This window comes from Phoenix dactylifera, chromosome 2 (genome assembly GCF_009389715.1).
Source record: "Phoenix dactylifera cultivar Barhee BC4 chromosome 2, palm_55x_up_171113_PBpolish2nd_filt_p, whole genome shotgun sequence".
Classification (NCBI taxonomy): Eukaryota; Viridiplantae; Streptophyta; class Magnoliopsida; order Arecales; family Arecaceae; genus Phoenix; species Phoenix dactylifera.
Window position 1 is genome coordinate 16,569,986 of NC_052393.1, and position 19,693 is coordinate 16,589,678.

The 19,693-nt window shown below is 37.2% G+C and overlaps 2 long non-coding RNA genes across 2 annotated transcripts; one reads left to right on the forward strand and one right to left on the reverse strand.

Annotated features, from left to right (window-relative positions):
* Positions 1–5,067: 5,067 nt before the first annotated feature.
* LOC120109893 lies at positions 5,068–6,906 on the reverse strand. Its single transcript, XR_005510650.1, has 3 exons — positions 6,012–6,906; positions 5,700–5,882; positions 5,068–5,323 (listed from the first exon to the last, which is right to left on the reverse strand). It is a non-coding gene; the product is annotated as an uncharacterized LOC120109893 (long non-coding RNA).
* A 5,183-nt stretch (positions 6,907–12,089) lies between these two features.
* LOC103702692 lies at positions 12,090–18,666 on the forward strand. The gene is made up of 3 exons (XR_603350.4): positions 12,090–12,497; positions 17,789–17,836; positions 17,925–18,666. It is a non-coding gene; the product is annotated as an uncharacterized LOC103702692 (long non-coding RNA).
* Positions 18,667–19,693: the final 1,027 nt, after the last annotated feature.

Genomic DNA, 19,693 nt, shown 5'->3' on the forward strand with positions numbered 1-19,693 from the left:
GGTAAAACTCCTCTGAGAGAAAATCCTTCAAGAAAAAAACGAGAATTTTGAGGTACTAATAAAAATCATGAGCTGGATCATTGATGTCCTGAATCTTCCTCTAATTTTACTAAGATCATAACCATGTATCAATCTTTCTTTCATGTGATTTATTATGGTGATTCACCTCTCACTCAAATGAATTTAATATGAGCCAAGTCGTCCTCTCCTCTATTTCTTTCATATGAATTAATTATTTTTTCAAATATATTCAATTTACTTTTATTGGGATTTTTTTTTATTTATGAACATTTTCAAAACTAACTTAAAAGGGCCAGAAAAGATAAAGATAGACAATGATCATTCAATAAAATTGTTAAACAATAAAAAATGAGAGACTATTTGATTAAATTTCAGATCTTATTTAGGAAGAAACTTATGATTCCTTTCTAAGTTTACCCAGCAATTAGTCCTATAATAAATATGACCATAATATCATTTTTAATGATGACGACAATAGTAGATGATATTGGCCTATGGGCCCAATCTTCTTCTTTTGGGCTGGAAGGGAAGAAGGATGGACATCACCTTTCCCATCTATTTACTCTGGACGACCAAACCGGTAGACAATGAGGTACTAAGGCCTTCACCCCTCAGATCAAAAGTGTTGAACGCTCAAAAAATAGATGGTAATGAAAGAAGCCTCCTATACTATCATTCGGAAAAGTTTCTTTGGAAGAATTAGGATTTGGTTTCTTCTTCTCTCCATCATGTACTTTTTTTTCTGATTTTATTGGGTACACTCACAGACAACTGGTGTAAGTAACCGTTGTATCAAAGAAGAAGACACATTTTTATTTTATAATACACACGCATAAGATATTGTAGTCATCAAGATAGGGGTGCAATGACTAGAAATAGCTAAAAATGATCTCTTTATTAAAAATAAATATAATATATTTTTATAAAGTCAGAACTAGAATAAATTTTTCTTGCAATAGTTTCTGTTTGGAATCATAGTCATTCACTTTATAATATGCATGCAAGAGGCCAGCGATCAACTAAAATATCTATTTCATCTTTACTTGAGATAAGGCTATCCATTATTATTAAAAAACCCTTTTCTTCGCAAGACCTGTTAGTCCCACTCCCCTAAAAAATAAACTATGGCTTGTTTGAGGCGTGGCCCCCCGTTTTTTTTTTTTTGTTTGGAAGCCACGGTGTGAGCAATGCATTGGTTCGGACAGCCCAATCAAAGTAGATAATCGAGAACTCGCCCTTTAGAGCCTTTTAGGTGGAGGCATCGAGGAGAGCAGCCCGTCGAATTCCGAGAGGCGATGGTTCTGGTCACGCCCAACGTGGAATTGTGAGAATGTGATCATTTGCTAACACATGCTATGTATCCAAAATCATGTAATCATTTGCTAACACATGCTTGATCTTAATTTTGTGAAAACATAAATAATCATATACAATTTCATAATCAAGTAATCACAAGTATTTGATAAAACATAAGATTATATCATGTACTTTTTCCACAATTTTTATACATAATTCCAATTGCATAAATAATACTTTTTCATCTTATAAAACATGATACATGATCCATAATAAGATTAAGACAGGTTACTTACCTTAATTTGCTCTCCAAATACCAATTCTCCAATACCTAGCAAGATCATTAAATTACATGTCACTTGCACATTTAATTTCTATTTATTTATAATCTTAAAGTCATTTGCAGCCCACCCCTAGGACTTAATTTCATTTTCGGGTCCATAATCTAGTTCAATTTCTGGGTCAGGCTCATGGCCCAATTCAATTTCTGGTTCTGGTCTAATCTACTTTCTGGTTCGGATTTGATTCCATTTCTGGTTCAGGTCTGGGTCAATTACATATTGGTTCAGATCTGACTCAATTAATTCTGGGTTTAAGAATATTGGGCTCAGACAAGGCCCAGTCCAGCCTGGGGCCTTTAAAGCTCGGTTCATTTGAAGCCCACCGCCGGAATCAGGCCCAATTCGACCCACATCCATTTTTATTTTATTTTCCTTTCTTCTTTTCTTTTCCTTTTTTTTTTCTTTTCTTTTCTTTTCTTCTTTTTCTTTTCTTTCTTCTCCTCCCTTCCCGAACCTTCTTCTCCTTTCTTCTTCGTTCCGTCCCGATCTCCTCCTCCTCCTCTCCTCCCCCGCATGAAGCTAGGGGCGAGCTCGGAAGGATGCTCGAGATGAGGCCGGCCCGAAGCCGGCAACGCTGCAGCCAACCGGCGGTACCTACAGTGGCCGTGGCCCGGCTGGCCGCTCCCCTTCTCCACCTCCGATGGAGGAGATAGGGCACGGGCACCCCCCCAAGAAGCAGAGGAACCGGCCGAAGCCAGTGGTGCCAGCGTAGCACGCGGCCGACGCTCGTGATCGGCCTGACGGCATCCCAGGTGCCCCGAGTCGGCGACGGCTATGGGCAAATAGGGAGATCCCCCTTCGGCTCTTCTTCTCCCGTCATCTTCGGCCAGAAATCAAACCGGTTCCACCCATGGGAACCGGATCTACTCCAGCCGAGAGCTCTTCCGTGTATTAGAGGTAGGTATTCATTTAGGGTTTTTAGATCTAGGGTTTTAAGGGAAGGGAAAGCCATCGTTGAGTGGAGGGAAAGGTTTTTCAGCATGGGCCGTCAATGGTTTCCGGTCAACCGATCCAGTGCCGGATGAATGTCGCCCATGATGAGATCTTCCCCTCTACTACATCATCTCCCTACCCATCTTTCTCTGTTAACAGCTCCTAGTTAGGTTAGATCTAGCTTAACAGCATGTCAGTGGAGTTAGGAGTTTACCTAGCTCCGAGGAGCCGTAAAGTGTTTCCGGCGAGCTGCTGTGCCTGCTCCGGTGGCGCAGTGCGACGACGAGCTGTCAGTCCCCCCCTCCTCCGGTGCCACTGCTATCTGGCTCCTTGCACAAAAGGAAGAAGATGAGGAGTAGGGAGAGTGTAGTTGATGGGGTCCTGTACTCAGGACTCCATGGGTTTTTATAACCCTCCATCAACCTCAGAGGGGTGGGGGACCGCGGCTGTTAGGCGGTTATAACCGCCTCAACAGTTGCCGCCCTCCACCTCCTTCCTTCCAAAATTTCCAGATGGACCGTCGGCTTTGGTCCATGCCGGTCCATCTGGTCCAGGGTTTACAACTTGATTTGTGAAATTTGTGGAAAACTAGTTCATCTGAGGTTTAATTAGTTGAAACAAACATTGCCGCTGGTCAACTAATCTAAAAGTTTATATCTCAGTTGTCGATGGTTAATCAGTATGCTAGCTTACGGCAGTTCTACAAAATTTTGGTGCAACACTGGCCATCAACAGGAGAACTATCAGACTTCCAGAATCTCTCACCGTGCTATCCTAAGCTTCATGCTTGCCCTATTTGCTACCAGTTATGCAACAATCTTATTTATAGTAACAGCGAAAACCGATAAATGAAATTGGAGAGAGTACTCCAAAGACCAGAAATTTCGTAAAACCAAATTCTGAAAGGAAACTACCGCAAGAAATAATTTCTGAGAATTACAGCAGGGGAAATACCGGCCAAAATCAGGGTGAGGGAGGGAGTCGAACCCAGTTCCTTGGTACCAAGCCCCCGAAACTTTATCAACTGTACCGATTGTCACCCTCATCACCAAAGATAGTTTCTTAAAAAGAGGTAGACTAGGCTATATTCAAATGCAAATCAGATCAGGTTTAGATAGGATGTCAAGGATCCCACATCGATGATCCGAGCTGTGGGACATAATCTACTACCTCTCTAGTGCTTACACAACAAAAAACATATGATTCAGGGACCTCCAGCCTATGCACCAAGTGGTCAAAAAAATGAACAATTTAAATAACATGAAATAACACATGTTTAGTTGACCACTTAATGCATAGGCTAGAGGTCTGCAAATCATATGAAATTTAGTGTATAAGCAGATTAGAGATAGCAGATCACATCTAACTATCCGGATCATCGATGTGGCCCCCCCATCATCCGATCTAGATCTAACCAGATTTGAGTGGAGATCCATCTAAGTATAGCCAAATATACCTCTTCTTAAAAGACTATACTCTCATTGGTAATAGTTTCTCATGTTGTGTTATTTTCCTTTTTCTTTTTTTTGGGTAAAAAACAGGAGGAAAACCTTCCCAAATATTGCATACCTTAACATCACAAGGAATGTCCTTAAGATGTTTCTAAAGATGCCAATGCATCTGGAATATGAATCCATCCTAAGTTTTCCTTTTGGATTCATTTCTTCACTCAATATTGGAATTCTGGAAGTTCATGCAGTCTTGTGTGAAAATATAGAGAGCGTCAACCTTAGGAAATCTTGATGGACAAATTTGGGGCAGAACTATGGGCTAGTAAGGTGAAACATGTCTTTGGCATTTAAATATCATTTAATCTGTCTTATATAATGCCTCCAAGAATGAGAGGCAGATCTAGATTTTCGAAGAGATTTAGAGCTCAATGTTAGATGATGGGGTCAGCAATATGGATCATTGATGCTCCAAATCATGCAAAACCTGGAAACTCAGCTACAATCTTGCAAATAATATGGAAAATGGACCCATTTGCACAAGTTCCCTCGAGATGAAAATCAGCATTGCTAATAATATGAGAAAATCAGCACAAGTTCCCATAGTCATGTCTTGGCTGGTTTGCCTCTTTTGTCAATCCAAACCAGTTTTAAGTTTTCAAAGAAGGATGTGGATCCTCCATATTACGGATGAGCAATGTGAATACGAACTATAAAAGACCTCTAGTCCAATGATAGAATGCCCTGTGCAGAATTCATTCAGTGAGCAACTTTAAAAGAATCTCACAAGAGGTGCATGGTCTAAGGATACATTTTCGTAAGTACCTTTGTTTATATTTAATTCTGGACATTGCAAAATATGTATGCACAACCAATATATCAAATTTGTTGGTTTATGTTGCATTACTTCCAAAAGCCCATGTTCTTAATTTTGAAATTAGTGCAACTTATCTGTTCTTTCAGAATGACATTTTCAATCAGTAACATATAGATAAGATGAGATGGATATGTAAGAGGGGAAGAATATGAAAGCAAACATAATAGATCTATTAATTTAGTTATTAGCTTAAGAATTTATATATTAAAAATACAATTAGGAATGGGCAAACAAGATTAATAAACCATGTTATTCAATTTCTTTTACCCGGTAAAGATCAGGGTTAGAAGCTAAGATGCTAAGTACTCCACTCACAAAAGTGTCCGTGCTCCACTTGCAAAAGCATCACCAGGACCCATTGTGTCATCACATTTAGCTTTAACGCCTTCGACCTTGCTGTTAAATTTCTGCACAAAAATCAAATATGTCAGAGAAGCATTAGTTTATCATCTATGATGAGCTAAATAAACAGAAAAGGTAGCATACTTAGCAGGAAGTAGTTTTTGAACAAATTCTTTAAGCAACAGAACGTTGCTATAAGAGTATAGAATAATTGATTATAAAAGATTCTCATCAACAAAATATTACAAGCTGTATGCACGTCTCTATTGGTTTATATTGTGCAGTAAAAAAGCATGCTGCATGATAGTAGGGAAGGCACATATGCCTTCGTATAATTACAAAAAAAAAATCACAAATATTACAAGCAATATGCTTGTCTCTGATACATTACAATATGCAATAAAAAGACATGCTGCATGATAAGAGGGAAGACATAGATACCTTCATATCTTTACATGGAATTGAAGCTAAATCTGAATAATTATCTTGGTGTAATATCTGCACCCCTCTTGTCCTTCGGTAACAAGAAGAAGTTTAAGGTTTGGATAGAAAAAGTTTCTTATATACAGCATCATCATCGTAAGGATCTCCTCCAGTCAAAAATGAAATTTCTTCCTCACTCACCTGAATAAAGCAACAGGTAATCCCTGTTAAGCTGAAACCATATATAACAGTTGCATTTCAACACCGAGATGTCACTTCAAAGAATGACCCGGAAAAGATTAACAAATGTAATACTTTGGAGGGGCATACCTTGACAATGTCTGCCTGATTCCATATGCTCATGAAGCCCTGCCGAGCAGCATCAGCTGATGGCCATAGTGGCAATCTCAGATTTGGATCATAGACAGGATGCAACCTGATTCCTCAGCTACTTTTAATGTTGCGAGATGTGTCGATTTGTATTGCTCCTCAATCAGACTAATTGAACCATAGTGAAAAATGGAAGCCCACTATAAAAAGTGTCAAAAACAAGAAGAAAGCATTTTCAAACAAGTCTACTGAATAGCTGTTCTATCCAGTTGCTCAAAGAACAGGTCCTGGTTGAAACATTCACCTGTTAGTGTCCATAAAACTATTTCATTCTATATAAAATTAGATGGCATAGAGCGAATCTTTCAGGTGATCCTTGCCTTCTTAATGAGGTCAATGTCAAGTTCAGATTCTTGTAGAAGAATGTCAACATTGGGATTCTGAAAAAACATGAACTCGCATTCCCCATCAGCTCTGAGTGTAACAAATGCCAGTGCAGTCCGCACATGAGGATCAAACCAAACACCCGAATTATCAACTTTGTTTTCCTTAAAGTTATCAGCCAACATGTACCAAACTCATCCTTGCCTACCCGCGTGATCATTTGATATTATCAGAAATCATCAAGTCAGCAAAAGGTTAGTATGTGTTTCTTTTCCATATTATGACCAAAATTTTATGGTCCACTTGGTATATGCATAATCCAGATATAATCAAGCAAAATGGGGTCAGAAAATTCTCCACTACAGGTTAAGGAGAAAAAAGGTATTACGTCTGCAGTTCATGACATCACATCATGAATGAAGAACAAAACATGGAGCCTTAAGCTAATAAAAATTAGCCCTAACATGTATCGAGCACTATATCTCTGCCTCCAAAGGTGTATTATGGTAACACTGTTTATGTTATTCGTCATTATTGCTAACTCAAAGGATTAATGTTGTAAGCATTTTCTTATTGTCGATTTTCTTATTGCAGTATCTATTCTTGTTTCGTTTCATTCGCAAGCTTCATCTGTTACGATCTTTAATGGAACCAATTTCTCAGAGTGGAATGAACAAGTCCAGTTTCACCTAGGTGTTCTGGATCTTGATTTAGCACTCCGATCTGATAAACCGGCTGACATTACTGATATTAGCAGCTTGGAAGAAAGGTCTGAAAGATCGAACAGACTGAGCATTATGTTTATGCAGATGAGTATAGCGAACAACATCAAGTCAATGCTTCCTGAATATGATAGTGCTCAAGCATTATTGAAAACTGGGGAAGAACGTTTCTGATCTGCTGATAAGTCTCTGGCTGGGACATTAATGGCTAAGCTTACCACCATGAAATTTGATGGTACTCGTGGGATGCATAAGCATATCCTTGAAATGACAAATATAGCTGCTAAGCTGAAAGCTCTTGGGATGGATGTGATTGAGTCCTTTTTAGTTCAATTTATTTTAAACTCCTTGCCTCCTCAATTCGGAACATTTCAAATTCACTATAACACTATTAAAGATAAGTGGAATGTGAATGAATTGACCAGTATTTTTGTTCAAGAGGAGACAAGACTTAAGCAACAAGGACATCATTCTGTCAACCTTGTAAGTCATGGAGCCAAGAAGAAATAGAAGAAACCAAGAAAGGGCATGAAGAGTGGACCATCCAAGAGTAAAGAGCCTCATCATGAGACCGAGATTCATAAGAAGAAACAAAACAATGATAGATGTCATTTTTGCAAGAAATTAGGACACTATCAGAAGGACTGCCATAAACACAAGGAATGGTTTGAAAAGAAAGGTGAGCCTTTGGCTTATGTATGTTTTGAATCAAACCTTACTGAAGTTCCTTCTAATACTTGATGGTTTGACTCAGGTTCTAATGTTCATGTTTCAAATACGATGCAGAGATTTCTTACAACCCAGATGCAAGATCCAAATGAGAGTTTTATCATTTTGGAAAATGGGGTCAGAGTTCCTGTCACAGCTGTTGGAACCTATCGTTTGTTTTTAAACACTGGCCGTCATTTAGATTTGCTTCAGACTCTTTATGTTCCTTCTATTTCTAGAAATTTAATTTTTGTTTCTAAACTTGATGTTGAAGGATATTTCTTTAAAGTTGGGAATGGTAGTTTGCGTCTTTTCAAAGACAATGTTTTTCTTAATTCTGGTGTCTTACGTGATGGCTTATATAAAATAAATCTTGATAATCATTTTGCTGAAACTCTTATGACCTTGCATCGTAATATTGGAATTAAACGAAACCTGATAAATGAAAGATCTTCTAACTTGTGGCATAAAAGATTGGATCATATATCCAAAGAAAGGTTAGAGAGATTAGTAAAGGATGGAATTTTGTCAAACTTAGACTTTGCTGATCTCGGTATGTGGGTGGATTGCATTAAGAAAAAGCAAACCAAACACACAAAGAAAGTTGTCACAAAAAGTGAAGAACTTCTTGAAATTATCCATACAGACGTTTGTGGGCCTTTTGACTCTCTATCATTTAGTGAAAAAAAGTATTTTATCACCTTTATTGATGATTTTTCACGTTATGGTTGTGTCTATTTATTGCATGAAAAATCTCAAGCAGTGGATGTCCTAGAGATATACATTACTGAGGTTAAAAGACAATTAGATAGAAAAGTGAAAATTGTCAGGGCTAATAGGGATGGTGAATATTATGGTAGATATAATGAAACATGACAACATCCTGGCCCATTTGCTAAACTCTTAGAAAAGCTTGGCATACGTGCTCAATATACTATGCCGGGAATGCCACAGCAGAATGGAGTAGCTGAAAGGCGTAATCGTACACTTATGGATATGGTTAGGAGTATGTTGAGTAATTTTCCGTTACCCATATCGTTATGGATGGAAGCCCTTAAGACCGCTGTATACATATTAAATCGGGTTCCTAATAAGACAGTTCCAAAAACTCCTTTTGAGTAATGGACAGGAAGAAAACCGAGTTTAAGACACCTGTATGTTTGGGGTTGCCTAGCGGAGGCCAGAATTTATAATCCATATAAAAAAATGGATTTTAGAACAATTAGTGGATACTTTATAGGTTATCTCGAAAAATCCAAAGGGTATAGGATTTACTGTCCTAATCATAGTACGAGAATTATAGAGACCGGTAATGTCAAATTCATTGAGAATGGTGAAACCAGTGGGAGTGATAAACCACGAAATGTGAAAATTCAAAAAATTAGGATGCAAGTCCCTTTACCCATGACTTCTAAGAAAATTGTCGTTCCTATAGTTGTCACACAGTTTGATAACATTGAACAACAAATTAATGATCAAACACTCCATTAAGAAGTTATCACCATGGAACAAGTTGTAGAAGAATCACAAGGGATGACATTAAGGAGATCTCAAAGAGAAAGAAGATCTGCCATTCCAAATAATTATATGGTTTATCTACAAGAATTTGATTTTGATATAGGGATAAGAAAAGATCTAGTTTCTTTTAAACAAGCCATATAAAGTGTTGATTCTACTAAATGGATTGATGTCATGAAAGATGAGTTGAAATCAATGGATCAGAATGAAGTCTGGAATGTCGTTGATTTGCCCGAAGGTTGTACGATAGTTGGGTGTAAGTGGGTCTTTAAGACTAAGCTCGACCCAAAGGGTAATGTTGAATGACATAAAGCCAAACTGGGGGCCAAAGATTTCACTCAGAAAGGAGGCATTGATTATAAGGAGACCTTTTCTCCTATATCTAAAAAGGACTCATTTAGAGTCATTATGGCTTTGGTTGCACATTATGATTTAGAGTTGCACCAAATGGACGTGAATGATCGATCACGTGAATTGTTAGGGTTGTCTCAAAAGGCATCTATAGACAGAGTTCTAAAGAGATTTGGTATGGAGAACTGTTCAGCCAGTGTTGTTCCAATTCAGAAAAGAAATAAATTTAGTCTCTTGCAATGCCCACAGAATGAATTGGAACGTAAGCAGATAAAAAATATACCTTATGCTTCTGCAGTCGCTCAAACCTGTACCAGACCGGACATCAGTTTTGCAATTGGAATACTAGGCAGATATCCAAGTAATTCAGGGATGGATTATTGGAAAGCTGCAAAGAAGGTGATGAGATACTTGCAAGGAACAAAGAATTACATGCTTACATATAGAAAGTCAGATAGCCTTGATGTGATTGGCTATTCGGATTCAAACTTTGCTGGATGTGTGGATAGTAGAAAGTCAACGTTTGGCTATTTGTTCCTATTAGCTAGAGGAGCAATCTTATGAAAAAGTGCCAAATAGACAAGCACTGCTTCATCCACTATGGAAACAAAATTTGTGGCATGCTTTGAGGCCACAGTTCATGGTTTGTGGCTGCGTAACTTTATCTGTGGCTGCGTAACTTTATCTCAAGACTTGGGATTGTCAACTCTATTGCCAGGCCGCTGAGAATCTTTTGTGACAATACCATAGCCGTCCATTTCTCCAAAAACAACAAATATTCTAATGGTGCCAAGCACATTGAGCTTATATATTTTGTTGTCAAGAAGGAAGTTCCGAAACAAAATGTGTCTACAGAAAATATGAGGACAGAGCTCATGATTGCAGATTCTTTGACAAAAGGTTTACAACCGAAGACCTTCAAAGAGCATGTTAAAAGAATGGGTCTTTGTTGTAGCCCATGATATTAATTGAGGATTGTATTATGTTTATTTCTTTGACACCTAGATATAATTAATTATGTTTCTGTTTTTCTGTTTTTCAAATATATGTACATGTATGAATTTGAATGTATGATTACAGGAATTGTCTCTGACAAAGACATAATGTTTGACCATTATAGATACTTCTCATTTATGGACTATGATTAAACAATTGTCTGGTGTTATGGTACTTGGAAAAAACTATGTCATTTTGTGGATATAGAACCGCCTTGACTCGCACCAGTAAATTGTTTAATTATGGTATTATGATGGCCCAGCTGACTATGGATTGGAATGATGCGCGCCTAATGTTTATATCATTCTAACCAAATTATGGTCATATGGGGCAAGTGGGAGAACGTTGGATTTTGACCCACCTGACTAAACGTGAGTGGTTACTAGTTGGTTATAGTAACCACTTACGGATGAGTTTTCGCTGCGTTATCCTTGATGGAAGGATAAATTCATGGGTCTCACCCTCTGCCTATGAGGAGAACATTGAACCGGTCTCCATCACCGTGTGTTAACAGGGGTCAAGAGGGATAAAAAAAATAAGGTTTGATTGTTCGGATTATCCATGGATCCAGGTACGCTACCCTTTCATTATTGTTTATGATCCTATTTAAAGATTTTACAGTAACTACTAACATAAAGCCACTATAAGGCCTATACCAGTCTAACTGAATAATGCCAGCTGATTCAGGCAGTTCAAACTCCATTGGGTGTTACTGTCCGTTCTCCCATTTAATTGCCCGTTCACGAGGCAGAACTGTGACGGTTATGAGCAGTAGCAGTAAGCAATGACCAATATGAGACGTGCCCATTGGGCTTCGACTCCATGAGCTGGGCTAAAATGGACAAGCTTGTGATTTTCCCAAGAAAGCTCAAATTTGTGAAAGCACAGAGCTGGAATTCAGGTTTAAAACGTAGTTTTACGGAATTCTTATATGGAAAGATTTCAAGTTGCTGGCAAAATTAGTAAGAAAGAAGAGATAATATGCGAATGAAGAAGAAGAAGAAGAAGAAAGCGACGAAGAGCTGAATCGTTTTCACCTTAGAAAGAAGGAGCAATACAAAATCCCTATTTCGTCTTCTAAACCAAAAGAAAGAATCGATAAAAAGAAGCAAACGGCGTTAAAATCTATAAATAAAAGAAAAATGGAGCGTAGGCATCTGCCATCTTGACGCTCTTGCGGCGGCGACGACCACGAGAGGAAACGAAGAGAAAAGAATGCAAGTGAGGTGGTGGTGAGATGAAGAACAAAGGAGCGAAGAGATTATAGCTGTTTTTCCTTTTTCTTCTAAGCGTCAGCTGTTCATATATTTGGTCCGGCAATCCTTCGAACCGTCCGCACCCAAACTCTAAAATCAGCCCCGGTCCGAACCGTCACCACTTTACCGTTTGACATACAATTTTCTAGCCAGGGTATCCAACGGCTGGGATTTTGGCTTCTTCCACTGCAACCCTAACAATCAGGTGGCCGCTCTCTTTCGTGGCCTCCCATAATGGGATTTCTGCGCGACGGCAAAACCAGCGATTAGGGAGGCGGCAATGGCGGACGAAGACGAAAGACAACCGAAAGAAGAAGACGAAAGCGAAGAAGGATAAGTGGGGCGAGCCGCTGTTTGTGGAGACGCAGAAACAGTAGAAGCGCCGCAGAGGAAGTCGGCCCTCGCAGCGGTGGTGGGGTCCTACGAGCCCGACAAGGTGGTGGTAGCGGGAGCTGCGGATTTCCCTACTCCACCATCTAATAGGCAAATACAGGACCTCTTTAGGGGCATCGGACCCATCCACCTGCGGCCTCACGTTCCTCACGTTCCAGGTCCAACCCGCCCTTTGCTTCCTCTCTCTCTCTCACTCTCACTCTCACGCTCACACACACACACACGCACGCACGCAACTTTCTCATTCTTGATAAAGTGCATCAACCCATGAAGTGCCATGTTGAAATTTTGCTGGGTAAATAATAAAATTAAGTTGCCTCGATTTTTCTCTCGAATGAGAAGAGAAGAAAGAAACTTTTGTAGTAAATTTCCACAATACAACAGAAGCATAGATATTCCCAGCATCTTTTACGTAGAAATCTAAGGCAAAATTGGACTAAGTTATTTGTTTGTTTTGGCATCATGTCATTTATCTGGCAGTGAAATTGCCAATCCGCTGTTCGTGGATGCAACTTGGGGTCGACAAATTCTGAGTTTGATATTGAATAACTTCCAAGAGGGTGAACATTTCTGCTAGTCTAAGACAAGTGAGTTACAGAGTAACTAATGTGGCTTTGAAACTGATAAGATGCGAAAGAAAGCAAAAAGTCATGTAAAAAGAAAACAAAAGAAACAACTCTGAAGGAATTCAAAGTGGTAACATGTTCCTTGATCTAATGATGAATTGCAACTATTACTGTCTGAGTTCAAGCGGTGACTTTTTTATTGTCTTCTGCCCTTGTCACCTAAGCATTTGCAGTTCTTACGTTCATGCTTAGTCGCTGTTGTCTTCTTTCATCTAGTGCTCTGTTCCAACCCTGTCAAAATTTATAAAGCATATATCTAAGAGTATCTAAAACTGAAAGTGTAGATAAATTTCCATGAGTCATTGCTATCTCTTTGATATTGAAGCTATCCAAGATAATGTGTCATGATGGCCTCCATAGGAAAAGTGAAGATACCTCCTCCAGCATTGCAGTATTCTTCTAATTTCACATAATGCTTGATGTTTCTGAATTGAATTGGCATATCTTTATGAAGAAAAAGGTTGTCCACTTTCTTAAACTTTAGAAGCCAAAAATTGTACCTAATGTGTTGGCTCGCTTAAGGAAAATTAGTGAATAACCTTGTATTTCTGTATAGAATTCCAAATTTAGTTGTCTTTTCATATTAGACAAAACCATTTTGTGAAATTTGTTTAGTACCAATTTTGTATTTGTTATAACTTAGGCTGCATCTGGAAGCAAAATAAGAGGGAGTGGAAGTCATTTGACGTAGTTATTCTACCTCTTTTCAGTCAAACACTCATTGAAGCACTTGGGTTAAACCATTTTTAGAACGGTAAAACAGGTATTTCTAAAAAGTTGGTACACAATATTTTGCCATCCAAACCCCATTATTTGGGAGTAAAGAGGCATAGGAGTAACTTATTCAAATTCCAAAAATAGCCTTAGTGAATTAGGTAACTGCAACCTTTTTTCAGAAATATGTAATTTAAGATATTATTCTGAAATAAATAACTTTAACAACAATAAAGTCAAATTTTTCTAGGTAATATATGGATTGAATAGCATTCTTACAGCTGATAGTCAGCCTAATATGGTTCCACCTTCCACCCTCGCTATCTGCCTTGGTTTATGCATATGAGTGGATGTAGCAAGTTGCTACATCAAAAAAATCCAGTCCGTGTCTCATGTTGTTTGTTGTATGAGAAGTTCTAGCCTCCACCATGATCAATTATATTAAATGACAAAAAATAATAGAAAAATCTTAAAACAAGCACAAACAAATTAAGACATAATATTGCTTATGTTGATGGTTTGACAATAGAGACATGCCTATGGATACTACAACTGACTTTTCTAAATAAGAAAACATGCATTTTCTCTATTATTTCAACTATTTGATCCTTTTTTTCAAGGTTTTCAATATCAGTATCGAATTCTGTGCTGCTTTTTCCATTGGAAGGTATGGTATCAATATGATACCGATACCAATGGATATGTACCATTGTACCGGAACTAAAAACATTAAATATAATAAAAAAATACTAGTACTAACCAGTATGGTTGGCATGTACTAGTATGGCTGATACATGCTAGTACAAATTGTTTCGGTGTCTTGGCACCTATATTAGTGCCGCTTTCGCATCAAAACAGTACAATATTGACAGTACCATCTTATGTTGGCAGTTTTTATATCCATCTTTTCACAATGTTGATTTGTTGATAATGATGTATTAGAGGTGTTATCCTCACGTATTCATAACTAATTTCAAAATAAGGGGTTGATGTAGTTAATATTCTCAAACCCCTAGCTAGTGCTTGGGAAACCTAGTTGGAAAGTTGGACAACTTAGGGTCTATTTGGATATTTGCGATCCTTGAATCCAGCAGGAAATTCAGTCCAATCTTGTTGGATTACCCAAACAGGTCCTTGGATGGTTGCTTCATCAAGGGATGAGAAAGAAAAGGAAGGAAAGGAGCAGAAAGATGAATAGGAAAAGGTAGAGGAAGAGGAGAAATAGAAAATGCAAGAATAACTACTTGTTTTGAAAAGAAAAAAAAATGAAAGTAAATGAGAAAAATTAGATAGGAGGAAAAATGATAGAAGGGAAAGTAAATGAGAAAGAAGAATAAAAGAGGATGAAGAAAATGACTTACTTGGTAAGACTAGTGGACAAGCAATTTTAACGAGCAATCTTAACTATCTTTATTAAGCCATGAGGTACTTATGTGAGGACTTTTTCAGTTGTACAAATGCCATTGGTTTGGGCTTAATGCTGAAAGCTATCAATTATAAAGCATATTAGTTTGAAATAGTAACCACATCAGTTATCGTAAGCTAGAAGTTTAACTTAATTCAATAACTATTTGCTTAAGTTGTATTAGGTGATAAAATTTTAATAATGATATAATATATAATGCATGAAATTTTGTTTTTGTTGGTTTAAGGTAGTGTTAGTATTTTAGTGGTTATGTAGAGGAAACAATGAGGATGCAGGGATACATAAAAACTGCTTCTTTTTTTTTATGGTGAATAAAAACTACTTTCAGTGGTGACAGCAATGAGAATGAGAGTCAATTGGATGCTTGCAAGAATTAAAATATAGAGGAGGAGAATTTGAGGAAATTGACAACAAGTCATAAGCTTATACATGTAGAGAGGGATAGTACTAGAAATTTAGCTAGAAGATCCATGGATAAAGGTATGAAGGATTATCTTGTAGATGTTTAACAGGTAAGGTTAAGATGTGCAATGAATTGCTGTTAGTTGAGAAGATTATAAATGTAATATATGCTTATGCACCACAAATGGTATTGGAGGAAAGAATGAAGAAGCAACTATGGAGACAGATCAACTAATGTGAGTAATTTCAGGGAAGAAAGCTTGGATGTAATTGGTGACTTAAATCACCTGTGTAGAAGTAATAAAGGATGTACTAGGGCTACCATATGGATGCTAATATAGTTTAGGTTTAAATTAGGTTTGGATTTTTTTCTTATTTTTTGTGTTTTATTTTTAATTACTTTCCTCTGGGTTGAGTCTTTGGTCTTTTATATTTAAGTCTTTTGAGAGAGTCCAGGGTTTGCTATTATCTCAGAATTTTCGTAATTACTTTTGGAGATTTATTTCTGGGGTGTTCTTCAGTCCTATTTTCAGTAGGAATATCACTAAAGGTCCTACATTGAATCTATTTGTATTAAATTTATTTGAAGTCAGTAGGATTGTGATTTGAAGACATTTTGATGTCTTTATATGTGCAAATTATAAAGTTATGGAATTTGCTGCTCTAGGATTGTCTTTGTTGTTCCTTTTGCTCGGAAACTGAAGGAAAGATCCTCATTCTTATAGAGTGGCGCAGTCTTCAATTATAAAAAGTGAGGAATTTGTTGTAATTGAATTTGTTTTTGCAGAAAACATCTCTGGTTTTCTTCTTCTTCTACACTGTATTTCTTTCTGGTTGATCTTTTTTGATTCAGGTTTGAACAATATCCACCTAGAGCATGGTTTTTTCCCTTAGAGCTGAAATATTCAGCAAAATTGCCCATAAATTAAATGTTTTCTTCCCCTCCTGATTTTGGGTTTCCCCAGGAATTCTGTTCTTAGTTGCAGGTATCTTGTGTCTGAACAAGGGCTTGACTAAAACTGTTTCTTGAGAAGAATCAGGGCATAGTTATGCAATTGGCAATTTTACAGTTGAATTTGCATCGGTCCATGATCCATAACTGCAAATACTTGTTTTAGGTAAAGACATTAGCATTTAGTTTCTTTGATGGTGGGTTAAATGAAATTAACTTGTGAAAAGTGTGAAGATATTAGGAGAAGGCCTGACCCCATGACATAAAGCACTATTGTGGTTTTGTGAATTGGGGAAGAGAACAAATGAAATCACAGGTATGGAAGATAAGGTGATTGAAACCTAGAGAAAACACAAAATGATGGTGTTAGATTGATGAGATCTCATAAGTGTGGGCCTCTCTTAAGTGTGGGTTCATAAGGTTTCTACGAGATGCATCATGTTGATGTGTCAGATGCAGAAAACAGGCTCCTATGGATCAAGTATCACATCCTAAAAGTGCTATAACAGGATTATGAATGTAAATGTCCTCTTTCCTAGATCTCTAATCATGTTTCAATTAAGTCTTAAGTGGTTCAATAATATTGATGCTTAAAATTGCATCTAGATTTCCTATATTTAAGCTGGCATAGCTTTGGTATGCAGGGCATAGACCATCCATAAAAGTTGAAGAAGATAAATGGAGTTTTGGTTTATTTTCGCATTTCTTCCTTTTCTCCTCATGTGTGGAGGACTTGTAAATAGCTTCAGTTCTAGACATGATTAAGATCCTATTCATCATTTTCTTAGATCTAATTAGGAAGTTAGATGAAGACCTTTTTGAGATACAATCATCAAGATCAAGTTTCATCATTATACTGGTAGTTCGGCAATGTTCCACCATGCACACTAACGTGTTGTATCAAAGCAATTTAATTGGGATTTTGATTTGTGCAAAAAAACAATTCAGTTATGACTTTCAACTATTATTTTAATTATTTGAGGGAGAATATACCTTTGAATTACTGAATGTTTCCTTGCAGTTTGGTTATAAATTGGTGACTTCTTGAATTTATGTATGTTAGTTAATATTTTGTCTTGGGGTTTGGAACTCCTTTGATGCCAGATACAAGCCCATAGCAAATGGTTGGCGGTTTTACTATTGCAGATTACTCATTTTAAACAAAAAGAGACCAAGTTATAACCATCCTAATCAACTGTTTGCATTTCTTGTAATCAACACGATTGACATTTGCTGGCCCAAGAGTTATCATTTATCAGTAAGGAAGTTATGGTTATTATATGCCCTGGTGTAGATTTATCTGATCATGATTCCATTATGTTGTATCAGATGGAGGAGATTGCAACAAATTCTCTTAAACTTGATGGAATCAAAAATGTGAGTTGCTTCACCAAACCTGCATCTCTATGTACCTAATCTTGCTTGTGGTTTATCTGTAACCTGGCCTCATTCTACTGGGTTTCAGGGGAAATAGGTTTGTCAAGGTTGAACAATTGCAGACTAGATTGCCAGAGAAAGAGGAAGCATTGAGTTTCTTAGTGAACTCGCGAAGATTGATTGATGCCTCTCAGCATATATTAGCAATCTCTCTTGCGATGTGACAAAAGCTGACATAAGATATCCAACTTTGCTTCTGTAGGATTTGCCTTTGACAGGAGAACAGGGATATTCCTGGGCTTTTGTACATATTTGAAGATGATGAATCACCGGAGAAAGCTATGAAGAAAAACCTGGTGCAACTGCATGGGAGGCCAATGAAAAGAGCACATGCAGTTGGCAATGGGAGCTGAAGCTACGTAGTTGTTCACAAAAGCTCTTCCCAGGCCTGTTCAAAGCTGACAGATTTCGCAGCACAAAACTGTTAAATGATCCATTTTCTAGACTCCTCCATGGTAGAAGTCCTTCAATTTCAAGGGCACAGTCTCGCTTTTGTGGATGCTGGATCCAGATATATTGTTGTTGATGTATCACACAGTTCCCTACTGTGAAATCTTAAATTTACATATTTTTTGTTTTGTTAAATGAATGATAGATATTCCTTATCTGATAGTAACAAATCATGGAGCCAGGAATCTTGGAGCGGAGCAATATGCTTTTCTATATTAATCAAGGTGTCTGTTGAACTTTGCCTCCATCATCTATTAATACAGCAACATGATGGACATCTGTCTCGGTCACGGATTGTCCTTGGTGATGGTTTTGGCCTACTGATCTGCTTGTGTCTGTGCATCTGCCATTCTTCGACAGAAAAAGGTGGTTGATTTGGATTACTTGGAGGGCTTTTCATGGGTTGGCGGTCACGAAGTAAAATGCCTTCTATGATATTTAATCCTAGGATTAGAGACATTGTTCTAACAGTTTGGATGCAGTAGCTACTCAGCATCATATATTCTGGACTTTTAAATCAAACAAGAGTTTATTATGCAAAGATATTTGCCATATGATCATCATTGAGATGAGTTGATCATGCCTGACACAAAGTAGGAACTAGTCAAAATAAGAAAATTACTGTCTAAATTCAGATTGATAGCTCACTTTTAAAAAAATCTTATTATTTCTTTACTGGATATTTCTTTACAAAACATTCTCTAACTTAAATAAGTAAAACATAATTTCTTTTAGTACAATCATGAATATCTAAGACTTGTGTTCATCTTACATGCTAGCTCAGCTGCTAAAATTGTTACCGCATGTAGTTCCAAGTAATAACAAGAAAGTAAGTATTATCCTTTTGCTCATTAGTAACCAACGAATATATGATGATTCAAAAGTGCCATAACTTAATCCTCTCTATATGTTCTAATCATAATTGCAATAATGATAATTAGGAATACGTTACTGCTTTTACATAAACAATGAAAAGCATAGCCATAAACTACAAGGCAAACTACTAATATGAACATGTCTTATTCTGATTCAATGAATGAAATAACCAGTTTACTCCTCAAAATGTGGAATCTCGAGATGCTTATCTAAAGTAGCAAGGCAGCTTGACAGCCACTTAATTATATGTAACAAAATTATTTAGTGCTGCATATATAATACAAAGTTGTTAAAGATTTAGTATGCATCAAGATTTGAAATATCCAAAGAAAAATGTTTTAAGAGAGCGTACACCGAATGTGGTGACTTGAAGTCATTTGCTAAAAACAATCTGCTTAACCACTTAAAAAATAATATTGGACTAAAATGGTGAAGTTAATTCGTAAAATATATTTTATTTCTTTGGATATA